The sequence below is a fragment of the Macrobrachium nipponense genome, chromosome 35 (assembly GCF_015104395.2).
Source record: "Macrobrachium nipponense isolate FS-2020 chromosome 35, ASM1510439v2, whole genome shotgun sequence".
Classification (NCBI taxonomy): Eukaryota; Metazoa; Arthropoda; class Malacostraca; order Decapoda; family Palaemonidae; genus Macrobrachium; species Macrobrachium nipponense.
This window is the reverse complement of record NC_061096.1, coordinates 31,396,384-31,409,117: the sequence shown is the minus strand read 5'-3', so window position 1 is coordinate 31,409,117 and position 12,734 is coordinate 31,396,384. Positions and strand designations below refer to the sequence as shown.

General features: G+C 37.2%; 1 protein-coding gene across 3 annotated transcripts in view; it reads right to left on the bottom strand.

The window, feature by feature from the left end:
* The window catches only part of LOC135208550 (homeobox protein OTX2-like), a 308,299-nt gene that overhangs the window by 255,554 nt on the left and 40,011 nt on the right, over window positions 1-12,734 (bottom strand). For 2 of the 3 annotated variants that reach the window (XM_064240858.1, XM_064240855.1), the window contains one exon: window positions 8,156-8,232. The exons of the other annotated variant lie outside the window; for it this stretch is intronic. The gene's annotated coding sequence lies outside the window, so the exon portion shown is untranslated. The remainder of the gene's footprint in view (window positions 1-8,155; window positions 8,233-12,734) is intronic. 3 annotated transcript variants of the gene reach the window in all.

The window sequence follows — 12,734 nt, the reverse complement described above, 5'->3', positions numbered from 1 at the left end:
GAGAGTCATCAACTTTCAAGAAGGAAGTGAATACTTTATAAGCGCAAAATCATTCATATCGAATGAGGATAATATACCGCAATAACTATTAAGGCCAATACTTTGATCGTCTTTCAATACATTCTTAACTAAACGTCCTCTTGTCACAAATCCTAAACAAACAACAATGTTCTTTAGTACTATAAATAAATACGTAGCAAAGACTGAATGCTGAATCGATCGTCAACGGTGAGTGATGGAAATTCTAATCGACATGCAAAAAAAAAAAAAATCATCTTAAATAACAGAATAAAAATAATAATAAAAAAAATGTCAGAAATTCTACTTTACTAAATAGGGCTAAGCTTCCAGTTATCAAAAGACGACAAAGTTGACTTGAATTAAATTTAGAGAAGCCGTTACGTGCCCAAAGGCACCTGGAAGGTCAGTTTCGTCTAAACTAAAAACGTCATCAATCAGGCACAGCTATTTTCATTATTAATTATTATTTATTACAAATTTCTATTGACATATCAATAAGGTAAATGAATGATGACAATATCGTAGGAAAATGTACAGTTAAACGAGCGAAGCTTTCATATTAAGTTTGTATCTGTCATGCGCAGACAATGAATAAAAATTTAAAAAATAAAAAGTTGCAAGGGCATTTGCCGAGTAGAGGTCTCGTCGTTGTAACGGCGCCTCCCACTACCATCTGAGAGAGGAAATGAGAAAACGGTAAAATAGATGAGTGATAAACATCAGATAGCAATAGGAATGGGTGGGAGTGAGGTGCTGGGATGGGACGAGGCGGGTTGGGATGGGTGGGTGGGGGGGGTGTGGTGACTGGAGAGAGAATAGGAGCGGACGAGAGGCAGACGGCGGCATCCTACAAGGAGCTAAGCTACCGTAAAATACGGGGATAATCCGGGTCAGGTTGGGTCAAGGGTGGCTACAAACACTTACACCAAGGACTGATTGGAAAGGCAGGAAGGACTGGGCAGAAAAGGACCAGAAGAATAGGGCGAGAAGAATGGAGTCAGGGAGGAGGGCGATGGAAAATGGTATACAGGATTTTTAAGGTGTCAGGGAATTAAGTGATATCTAGAAATGGGTCTCATTGTTGTCAGCAATCAAATTAAGATTAGCTCTCGCTCTCGCGCTCAAAGGAGAGTCTCTGGCGAGCGCAGCTCATGCAGAGCATCATTCCTGTAAGTTATACATATGTATAAAAGGATGAAAATAATAGTTTCAAAGTTTAGTGATGAAGAATTTCAAGTCTGCCATTATAAAACCAACCGTGAGATCCCATTTCGGGGCAAACTGTAAGAAATATCCTCCAGTTAGTACACGAAAAAAAAATGACGTCAAGATGTTCCAACATAATGAAATAAGACTGAAGACTGTAACTTTTATAGTATATTAATAAGAAGGTTAATTGCCCATAAAAGTTAAGACTGACTGAAGGTGAAGTAAGGAGTAAAAGCAAAGTTTCAAAAGAAACCATGAGACTGTATTATCACGTTATCAAACAAACAATGTCAAAGAGACCAACTATTGTAAAGTTTTCCCATCGAATGAAAGTTATCCGGAAAAAAATATTAAAGTTATCGAAATATACTTTTTCCTTGCCGTAGAGATGCATTTGTAACTAACATTACTTTTTTTTCACTGCATAGATAAAGTTAAATAAAAGGAAGACCAAGATGGCAAAAATAGGCGCCTAAATGCTAAGAATGATAAATTGGAAGCAATTTAATTCCTTTCTTCCTTTACACTTTTCTTGATGGAATTTCCTTAAATTTAGCGATCGCAAGATTATTTATGGGGAAAGAAAATATAAAAGAGAAATTGGAGATATATTGGGCCAATTAGTGGACCAGTCACGGTATTTGACGAGTTATAAATTATGTATATACAAGCTGTTAAGTTCTTAATATAACAGTGATATCTTTTTCATACGTATGTCTGGACACGTGCGCAAAGCAAACACACACAATATGTATGTACGTGTATGTATATATATATATATATATATATATATATATATATATATATATATATATATATATATATATATATAATACAAGTTTAGCTCTTACCTGCTGTATTGCCTTCTACATGGGAACACGATTGTATTTAAATTCAGATATGTTGAGCATTTTCCTTTCAAACTGAAAGGGGAGTGTATACCATAACGAACCCAGAATATTGACTAATCTGTTTGAGAAATATCTGATATTTTATATGCATAGATATGGATTTTATATGCATAGATATGGATATCTATGCATATAAAATACCACAAATTCTTATACAAACGAAAGGTTTGAAGTCTCGTTGGAAAATAAGTTCTTCATATCTAAATCACATCTACAATATAGATCATTATATGTTATATTATATAAGGAAGTGTATGTAGAAGGACGAACTGATATATGTATGTTTGTATATATGAGCAACTACGCATAACAATAACAGTATCATTCGAACACAGGTCGATATACATATCCATTCGCGCCGACCACCATCCGAGTTCCCGGGGAGGTTACACAATGTATATTCGCAAAACACATATGTATGAGATGAAAATCCCACTAATCATAATGTTAGTTTACACATAGCCACGATTACCACCGGCCAATTCCAAGATCAAACGCCAACGGCTGATCAAATTTCGCTATTAACGAGATTAATCTAGCTGGGCTTACGGTCTTTAATGAACAGACCCAGACTGGGGGTGGGGGTGGAGGTGGGGGGATCAGTAAGTTCCATAAACATGGAAATCAAAACTTAATGCAGGTGGGGTTAATTACCAAGAATTAACAGGTGATAAATTCATGCCGCTAATAGAGATAATCAGATGCGCTCATTTTGTCCCGTATCATTATCGTTAATTAAATAATGTCTGCGGTTAATCCCAATAAAAAGCCAAACAATTAATTCGATTGAAATAAATATGCGGGGTTTTGGTACAAGATAAGTGTGTGTGTATGTGTGTGTGTGTGTTTTTTTGGGGGGTGGGGGTTAGGGTTAGTGTGAGGGTGGGAGTGTTTCTGGTGTACCAAGGGCGGGGTTATTAGTATTTCGCCATAGCTGCCTCACATGCGCATACCCAAATAATGACTCTCTCTCTCTCTCCTCTCTCTGTACAGCCTCCCAGCCCATCGTCTACACATCTTTGCTTTCATTATGACGGAGTTACTGTTGAAAACATTATACGTTAACCAATTACTCACTAAAAATTGAGGCCGGAATATTACGAAACAAATAACAGCCAAAGAATACGTATATAACACCAATTTGAAATAAAAAACAATTTTTTAAAACCTTTTCAAAGACATAAGACATCATAAAAGGTCACAGGAATTTTTGTCCAGTCTGTCTTCACATTTTGATTTGGTTTTTATTCCAGAAGTAAATTCGCTCGGATTCCAATTTTTTTTTTTTTTTATCATTCATGGAGCATGACTGGCGTCACCAGCTCGAGCGATCCCTCTCTACCCTCTGAGACTCCTTTATTTCTAAAATTCAAAGCTTTATCTAGCATCCCCTGCCGTAATTATAACCTGTCAGACACGGCCATCAATTTTGCTCACCAAGTCCCCTTCTCTCTCTCTCTCTCTCTCTCTCTCTCTCTCTCTCTCTCTCTCTCTCTCTCTCTCTCTCTCTCTCTCGGTAATTCCATTTTCCTTTCTATCCACCGAGTCTAATCTTTATTGTGTTTTCATATGGATTTCTTTCTGGGTAAGCCTGATTTCCCGTTTGCAGGAAATTATCAGGGGAATCAGGGGAAGTGTTCCAGCGTCATTATTATTCGCCGTAAACGTCATGGAGATGTGGTACATAGTGTTCCCGTCTTTCCTCCAGAGGATTCTCCTGTTGTGGAACAGTTTCGCTTCAGTTGATGAATGTATACTTCCGTAGAGGAGGTTCATCATACGGAATTTGACCTAAGAATGTTTCCACCAAGAGACTACTGTCACCAGTCACTCTCGTGTTTATTATTTTTACTGCAGAATTAAGGGTGATTCCAATGAGCAGAGAGCTTCCACATGGCTAACCATTTCATGTACCTAAAAGTAAGGCTCATCAGTGGTACGTAGAACCATTTAACTGAGTTCGGTTTTTTATTAATTTATATTTATATATTTTGTGGACTTAAATATCTACTCAAAGTGAGTCTGTTTTGTGCAACATTATTTTATATAACGTAAATTGTAATAATGTATTCCACTTCTTTTGTAAATTTGTTGAAATATTCTGTCAATAATATTTATTATACATACAAGATTCATACATCTCCCAAATCTCCTGGATACTATATACTCCTTTTTTCATAGCCAACTGTCAAACTTCTCCTTGTGGCCAAATCACTTCAGAACACTGATGTCTTTCCACCTGTGGTATACACCTCTTATATACTTCACAAATTACTTGGTCTCATCAGCTTTCATCTTTTTCTCTCCCATTTGCATTGAGCATCCACACTGCACTTCCACTGTAATATAGGATGAGTTGGTTAAACAATGACCTCGTACAAACGAAAGGTTTACTTCCACATATTACTCTCCCAGATATTTTGCCGAGACCTGCTTCATCCCATGCTCCTTCTACTACGCTAATTCGCCTCTTCCTTTCGAGGGCGTATAGTCACTCATAAAAGTTCATGGATGTCTCCGGGCATAAAGCTGAATTCCATCCAACCCCTTTCTGGACAACGGGTCTGTATAGTGACGTAAGACGGGCACACACCGAAACTTTCTACAGCAGAGTTAGGTAGTTGAACATTTGGCCAGTTTCACACTCCTGGACACCTGTCATCCAGAAAGGGGTGAAATGGAAATCTCTCTCAAAACCCCGGGCATCCATGAACTTATATGAGTGATTGTACATGGCCCCCCGCCCCCCCCCCCCCCCCTGCAAAAAAAAAAATATATATATATATATATATTATATATATATATATATATTTATATATATTTATATTATCATATATATATATATATATTATATATATATATATATATATATATTAAATCGAAAACAGCCCATGCCTTGTTATTATGACGTCCCCCATGAACCAAAGAAAGGGTTTTTTTTTTTTTTTTTAGCGTCATTACCAAACCACCACCTCTATGTTTGGGTTGTAAGAGTCCAGAGGTTCATATCAGGGCTCTTGCACCTTCGGCAAATTACCTCACTCTGGGGAAGTAAGCCAAGGGCCAATGCTGACACTAAAACCTGCCAACCACTTATTGTTCCAGCAGGAAACACATACACACACACACATATAAATATATATATATATATATATATATATATATATATATAACTTCTTTCGGAATATGATGTAATGATGTAGATCCTAGCGCTCAATTTGTATAAAAGTTTAGTTTCAACATGTATAAAACTTTCGTGATTGCTTTCACATTTGCTACGACGCCATTTTACCACAATTAGTCAATCAATCAATTTCATTATAAAGACTTTTTATCTTAAATTCTACACATACTGAAACACAAACTACTGGAGTTTTTTTCCTGTTAAAATACAGCGGCGTTGATGACCACGGTAACTGTAACGTAGATTTTAAAACGAAATTTTCAGTCAGTCGATAAATTTTTCAAAAAAACAACATCTCCTTGAACGCAAAAGTCCTCGAAAAATTCTGTTCAGCAACCCGAGATAAATTTAACCTGTTCAGGTTGATTTGGCGTCAGATACTCATTGGCAATCTAGCCTTCAACCCTGAATTCCATTTACATGTTCTCCATACATTCGCTGTCTACCCCTTTCCTCCCTATACATTGTTTATAAAGGGACGAGCCTTCCCTCGAGTCCCCTCATATCTACCAACGAACCTCTGTCTCCCAAACATCTATTTTTATCTTTATTTCGCGTCGAGATTTTTTCGTCGACGCGGAGAGTCTCAATGTACTGGGAATATGTTCGAAAAATGAAATTTCTCTATGTCCCTCCATATTTAAAACCCGCATAACCTTATAAATAAAAACGGGAGCATATTGCATCGAACACCCTAAAGTATATATACGCAAGCATATTGAAAATTGCTTAAATGAAAAACATACAACATGGCGCCGAGAACACACGCGTACATTAAAAGGCAATGAATATGACAACTTGTTTCCTTGGCTCCCAAGGTACACGCAAGGATGCACATACACACAAACATATATATATATATATATATATATATATATATATACATATATATATATATATATATATATATATATATATATATATATATATATATGTGTGTGTGTGTGTGTGTGTGTGTGTGTACTGCATATGTACGCATATGTTAATTATATATAATCTTTTATATATATATATATATATATATATATCTATATATATATTGTGCATGTGTGTACAATCAATTAATGAACTCATGTAGTTCTAAGACTCTACAGACACCTCAAATTCTATCTAATACACTTGAGACTCGCTTGCAATTATGCAGTTTCTCCTTTACGACAATAGTCAAGAAGTTGATTAGAAGCGAAATAACAGAGCTCAGACAGACCTGACTATCACAAGAGGTGAGTGTTCACCAAGAAGCGAGATGCAAGAAGGATGATTTCACATACAGGTAACTTATTATATATCCTCCGATCGACAGACGAGATCTACTGTCATTCAGACGTCTCGGTTTCCCTGGAATGACGTCTGAGACATAAATGGCTTTTTCGAGACTTTCTCAGTAACGCGCAGAACTGAAAAAACGAAGGAAATGCGGAGAGGGGAAAGAGACAGAAGAGGGAAGGAAGACCTAACAAGGGAGTGAGAAGGGAAGACAAACGCGGAAAATAGTAGAATAAAAGAGAGAGAGAGAGAGAGAGAGAGAGAGAGAGAGAGAGAGAGAGAGCGTCTACAACTCATGATGCTTCTGGAGTGTTGGTTTTAATCAGGAGACAAATGAAAACGAGAGAGAGAGAGAGAGAGAGAGAGAGAGAGAGAGAGAGAGAGAGAGAGAAAGTCCTACAAAGCAAGATGCTTCTGAAGTACTGGATTTAACCACGAGACAAATAAAAACAGAAGAGAGAGAGAGAGAGAGAGAGAGAGAGAGAAGAGAGAGAGAGAGGATGGGATGCATGGGAGCAACGCCAGCCAGCCAGCAGCAACATTGTGGCCAAATATAAGTTCATAACACAGCCCGAGCCCTCGAGTGATCGTCGAAGCGTGATTCGGACGTGAAGAGGGTCTGTCGAACAATTGTCTGAAGTGGAATCACCTTACTCGATCCCCTTTATAACATTGTATATACCCCTTCACACACACACACCCACCCCCTTTCCCCCTCCCCCTCCCCTCCCCTTCACCTTCCCATTTTATGAACCCCTCGGAAAAGGGTGCCCTTGCCTTCCACGCGCGACCGAGGGAAAGGGAATATTGCGGAAAAGGGACCACGCTCTCTTTGCACATATGGGAAGGAAACCAAACTTGGTGGGACGGTCGACGCGGGGACGGGGACGGGACGACGACGACAAAAAGGGCAGGAGGAAAATGTTGGCGAAGAGTTAATAAAAGCGGTAAAAGGAATTATGAGCATTTACTGATAACGCAAGGGGGAAAGAAAAAGAGTAGAAAAGAAGTGAGCGCATATTAGATTAATGTATACAATGCAACGAGATAAATAAAAAACGATAAGAAGTGAGCGCATATTAGATTAATGTATACAATGCAACGAGATAAATAAAAAACGATAGTCTATCTAAAGAAAAGAGGACTGCAAAAAAATTAACATATTTTTGGAATTAATAACAAACATAATATAAAGATTTTCATTACTGCCACACGGTGCAAGGAATGAAACGTCACACTGGAATTATATATTACTTTACCATGTAGCATTTACCTTACTTGTTTATACAGAATTAATATACTGGAGATTAGTCACATCATTTGTCTATGTAAGAAAAAAAACTAATTCTCAAACGTAAACGGTCCCACTGTCTTCTTGAATATTTCCAAAAAATTAAAAGTATGCAGACACCCAAAGGACAGGCAAAAGGACACCCTTTTATGGTTCACAAGCCTTTGTACTAAACACACGCAATAATAAAAGGGTGAGCATTACGGAAATGAAAAAAGGGCAGACTCGATAATGATGGAAACGATGAAGAAGGAATGCCACGAGAACACTCACCAAACCGATGATGAGGAGGAGGAGGAGGAGGACAGCCGAAGGCATCAAGCTGACCGGAACACCGACCACCAAAATACCTGCAGAAAAAGAAAAATTCAAAATAAAAAATGGGGGATTTTAAGGGTCTAAAAGAGGGCCGTACTTACTTGGAAGAAATTACTTCTTGCCAGTCATATCAAAACGGAAAACACAAAATATTGGAGAACTATTTTCAACGTGTGTGTGTGTGGGGGGGGAGGGGGGGGGGGAGACGGGTGCGACTTTGCAACGCCATATAATTTTTTTTCCTCAGAATTGATATTCAGCAAATAAGAAGGAATAACTTAAGATGGCTTTTTTCTAAATTGTCTTAAATATATCTATTATAAAACTGAAAACAGAAAGACGCCAAGCAGAACCAGCTGAGGAAAAAAAGCGTTAACATTTAATACGAAGGTTCAGTCTAATTAAGTAGATCTACTATTTCGCAAAGAGCGTTAAAACCTCGAGAAAATAACTAGTTTTTTTATTTTTTTAAGGGAAAAGTAAGATCGCTCTCATTTTTCCATTATTAACATATAGATAGTCTGTCTTAGATGACAATCCGTTTTTAATCCGAGTAACAAAGCGTCGCAAATAAGATGACAATGAATTGTACGACATTACAAGGAACTGTATGAACTCTGATGCTCCGAGTATATTTTCTATTTAGGAGGACCAAGCATCTCCGATTGGACAGCGGTCAACTAAAGTAGGGTCAGGTTAAGAGGAAACCTGACCGCAATGACCCGAGTTGAAAGAGCATTGACAAAGTAAATCACGGAAAAACTATTCATGAATAAACTTAATAGTTAAGTTATTCTGAAGTCTGCGGGCAATAGGACATTCCCTGATGTTTGAAGTGGTTATTGTCGTCTTCTTGGTTTTAGAAACTCACTTTTTCTTCATTCTCTCTCTCTCTCTCTCTCATCTGCTTATCTTCATCGTCATCTCATCTTGTCGCATTATCGAGAAATCGCGATCCTTCAGTCACCCACGTTTAAGCCATTCAATCAATCGAGCTCTTCCACAAACCCCCCCCCTTTGTCATCCAAACAACCTACTTCTGTCCTTATCTCTCATTATCCCGGAATCATCTTTAGGCTCCAACAAACGCCACTGTTCAAAGAAGTTGCCCCAGAAGGGGTTGGGGGGGCCAAGTCCACTTTAAAAAGTGACAAGGGGAAGAAGTGACAGGGAAGGTGGGTTACGGGGGATATGGGCGGCAGAGACCCCGCCCTTCATCTCCCCCAACTCCCACCGCCCCCCCACCCCCTCCCCGTCGTCGTCGTCACCCACCTCGTTCCAGAGGCTGGGAGGAGAGCTCTTCCAGTTGCCACGAAGAGCAAGAGTGCAAACCCTCAATTCAATTATCAGATCGACTCGGATCTCCCGAAAGGTTATTGATGCTGATCCGTGATAGAGATAATCTTTTATGGTCTTTGTTCGTCGAGTTCATTTTTTAGATTTTCCTGATTTTTTTTTTCTACCAGAAAAGATGCGGAAATTGAAAATCTTTTAATACCACCTTGTTCTCTGGTGACAACATCTATCAATTCCGTTTAATTTTATGTTGTTTTCTCTGTGAGTGTTCATGCAATTGTTAATCTTTTCAGCCTTTTCATTTTCTTGATAGCTGCGAACCGTTTGTCTAGAGTTTGAAGGGCACTGCGCAGCTAGAAATACTTACGGGCCGCTTAATGACCACGAGGCTGCGCTGTAATAATGCTAGATTAATTAAGCAAACAAACCAGAAATATATTTTTGAATTTAGAAGCGAGGAAAAGGAGTTGCCATCGGCTGCTCTTTTAATTTTTCATAAGATCCGGACTGACAAGAAATTAGACAGTTCCCAATCTATGTCAATATCTGATACGATTTTTTTCCCATCTTAGTGCTTCATCAAAAGAAGGATTCCGTATGAAGTTATCTACATGCAGATCTTGTTCAGATCTTATATATCCATAGTAAGAGAGTCATCTTAACAGCTTGTGAAAGCCATCAAAGACCAACCTTGAAGTTAATGAACCTATGAAAAAATGTTCTAACGAGAGAATGTTAAAAAATCACAATGAGCACAAAAAATAGATACTTCCCTTAAAAAGAACAAAGTATCAATCATCAGATTAAGAGAGAGAGAAAAAAAAGGCTGATCGTCGTGCGCGCCTAATGAGCCAATCAGCCGTGGCCACGTGACCTGGAACGCATCAGGTGGTTAAGAGGCCAATCAGCCAGTCCCTTTGCCATCGTCCCAGCACTATTAAGCCCAAAGACCCTCAACCTCCTCCTCCTCCTCCTCCTCCTCCTCTTCCTCCTCCCTCCTTGCCATACACCAATCCTTGAGCCCATCTCGTCAGGGAATCCCATGGTTGTCGTATGCTCAATAAAAGTTGATCCTAGGCTAGGTTAACTTTGCACTGAAAATAATCCATAATTCTTTTGTTCTTCAAATTCATCAAGCGTTTCGACGATAAAAACATTATTATAAAAAAAATACTCATAGTAGCATGAGTCTTGAAATGGAGAAACAAATGCGCAGTTATGAACTGGTACATATTATTTTAAAAATGATTCTCTACAGAGAGCTTATGGGAATCTGTTCGAAAGCTCTCTGTAGAGATTTATTTTTAAATATATGTACCCGTACATAACTGTGGATTTATTTCTCCATTAAAACCACTGTAATATTCACGATAATGGGAAAAGTTACCAATAATAATAGTAATCAATGATTTTGTTCGCCAAATATCGATCAAGTTGGACAACAAATCCACTATGGATTTATTTCTTAATTTTGACACACACCACTTTATGAGAAGCTCTAAATAATAATAATAATAACAATATTTATCATTATAATTATTATTATCATTTATGCTGTTGTTGTTATACTCTTTTTCGCCTTATGCCAAGCCAAGGTTTAGAATAGAACTGAAATGGGATTGATAAATATACGTAAGAAAAAGACTATCACTTAAACACTAATATTTGACAATAGTTTGCAAAACTGCGTCTAATTCAGACAATTAATTCGTGATATGTATAAATTTACCTCATGATAAAAATTCCTAAATGACATTCTTCTATTTTACACAAATTCCTTATGTGATGCGACATCCTAATTACACTTTTTACCCTAGGACGTCAATATTCCTGACTAAACTACCAACTACCAACGGGTAGGTCATATATAATAGTATAATGATAATAATATATATATATATAATAGGTGTATATGATCGAATATATAGGTGTGTATATATATGTATATTAATATATATATATATTATATATATATATACGATATATAGGTGTATATATATAGTATCTATATATATATATATATATATATATATATATATATATATATATATATATTCATGGCCTCAAACATTTGAACAAAGTATTGAAAATGAGCCATGTCGTAGAAATAGTTTTATGCTAATACCATTATAATTATTTATGCTCATATTTGCCAAGCCCAGCGGCCAGTTATAAAATCAGAGTTCAGGGCTTATGCCCTAGGAACCTCCTTCACTGGAAGAACTGCCAATTACCAAGCTCTAATAAGATCAATAAGAAAAGAAAAGAAAAAAAACACTTCGAACAAAGGTAGAGGTTGTGAACCAGAAAAATCAATGCCATGCTTACCAGCTATAAGAAATAGTTTTCACTCCTAAATAAATTCGCCGGTAACTGCAGCTATCACATTGACAAACGTTTCAATGTACTGCTTGCAATAAACGAACTACACTATTAAAAGATCTTACATCTCACTACCATTCTTAGATGTAATCAGCCGACTTTACACCATCCCCTAAACTTACGTCTACAACAGGAATAACAAAGATGATGATGATGAGATGATGATGATGATGATGATGATGATGATGATGATGAATATTATTACATCTGAAGTATACACAATTCGTATGGATACAGATCAAAATGGGTAGTATTAACTCAGACAACAGAATACCCGTTGGCGCAATAAGAAAGAAAAAGAAGTTATAAAAAAAGTAAAGCAAAACAGGTCACAATTCAGGAAAAAAAAAATAACAATAACAAGCAGTCTTAAAAAATGACTAAAAAAAATTAAAGAGCATATCAACACCGAAATTCTTGGTAAGTTCCCTGACGATGTTACTGGTCAGAGGTTAGCGTCAAGCCTCGTCAACATAAGCGAATTTCTGCCAGAACTTCCTTGTCAGTGACGACGAGAAACCGACCTATTTTCCTCGTGAGTGACTGCAAGAAAATTGCCTTTTACTATGCAAATTTAATGAACGTAATAACGCTCACTGCTTTATGAATGGTCATCGAAGATATATTGCGTCATTGCCTCGAACAGTCGCCGGGAAAGTAAATATTGAGGAAAACCTATTATAAATTGTATTAACAGGAAAAGTATGTTTATAAAAATCTTTCAGTAAGTATGAAGGAAAGTTTTTTGTTTTATTCTAGAGTTCAAAATCAGGAAATGTATTCAAGGAATCCAGAATTCTGATAAAAGACATAATATATGTGCTCTGTTGAATGTAACGGCTGTATAAACAGCGTT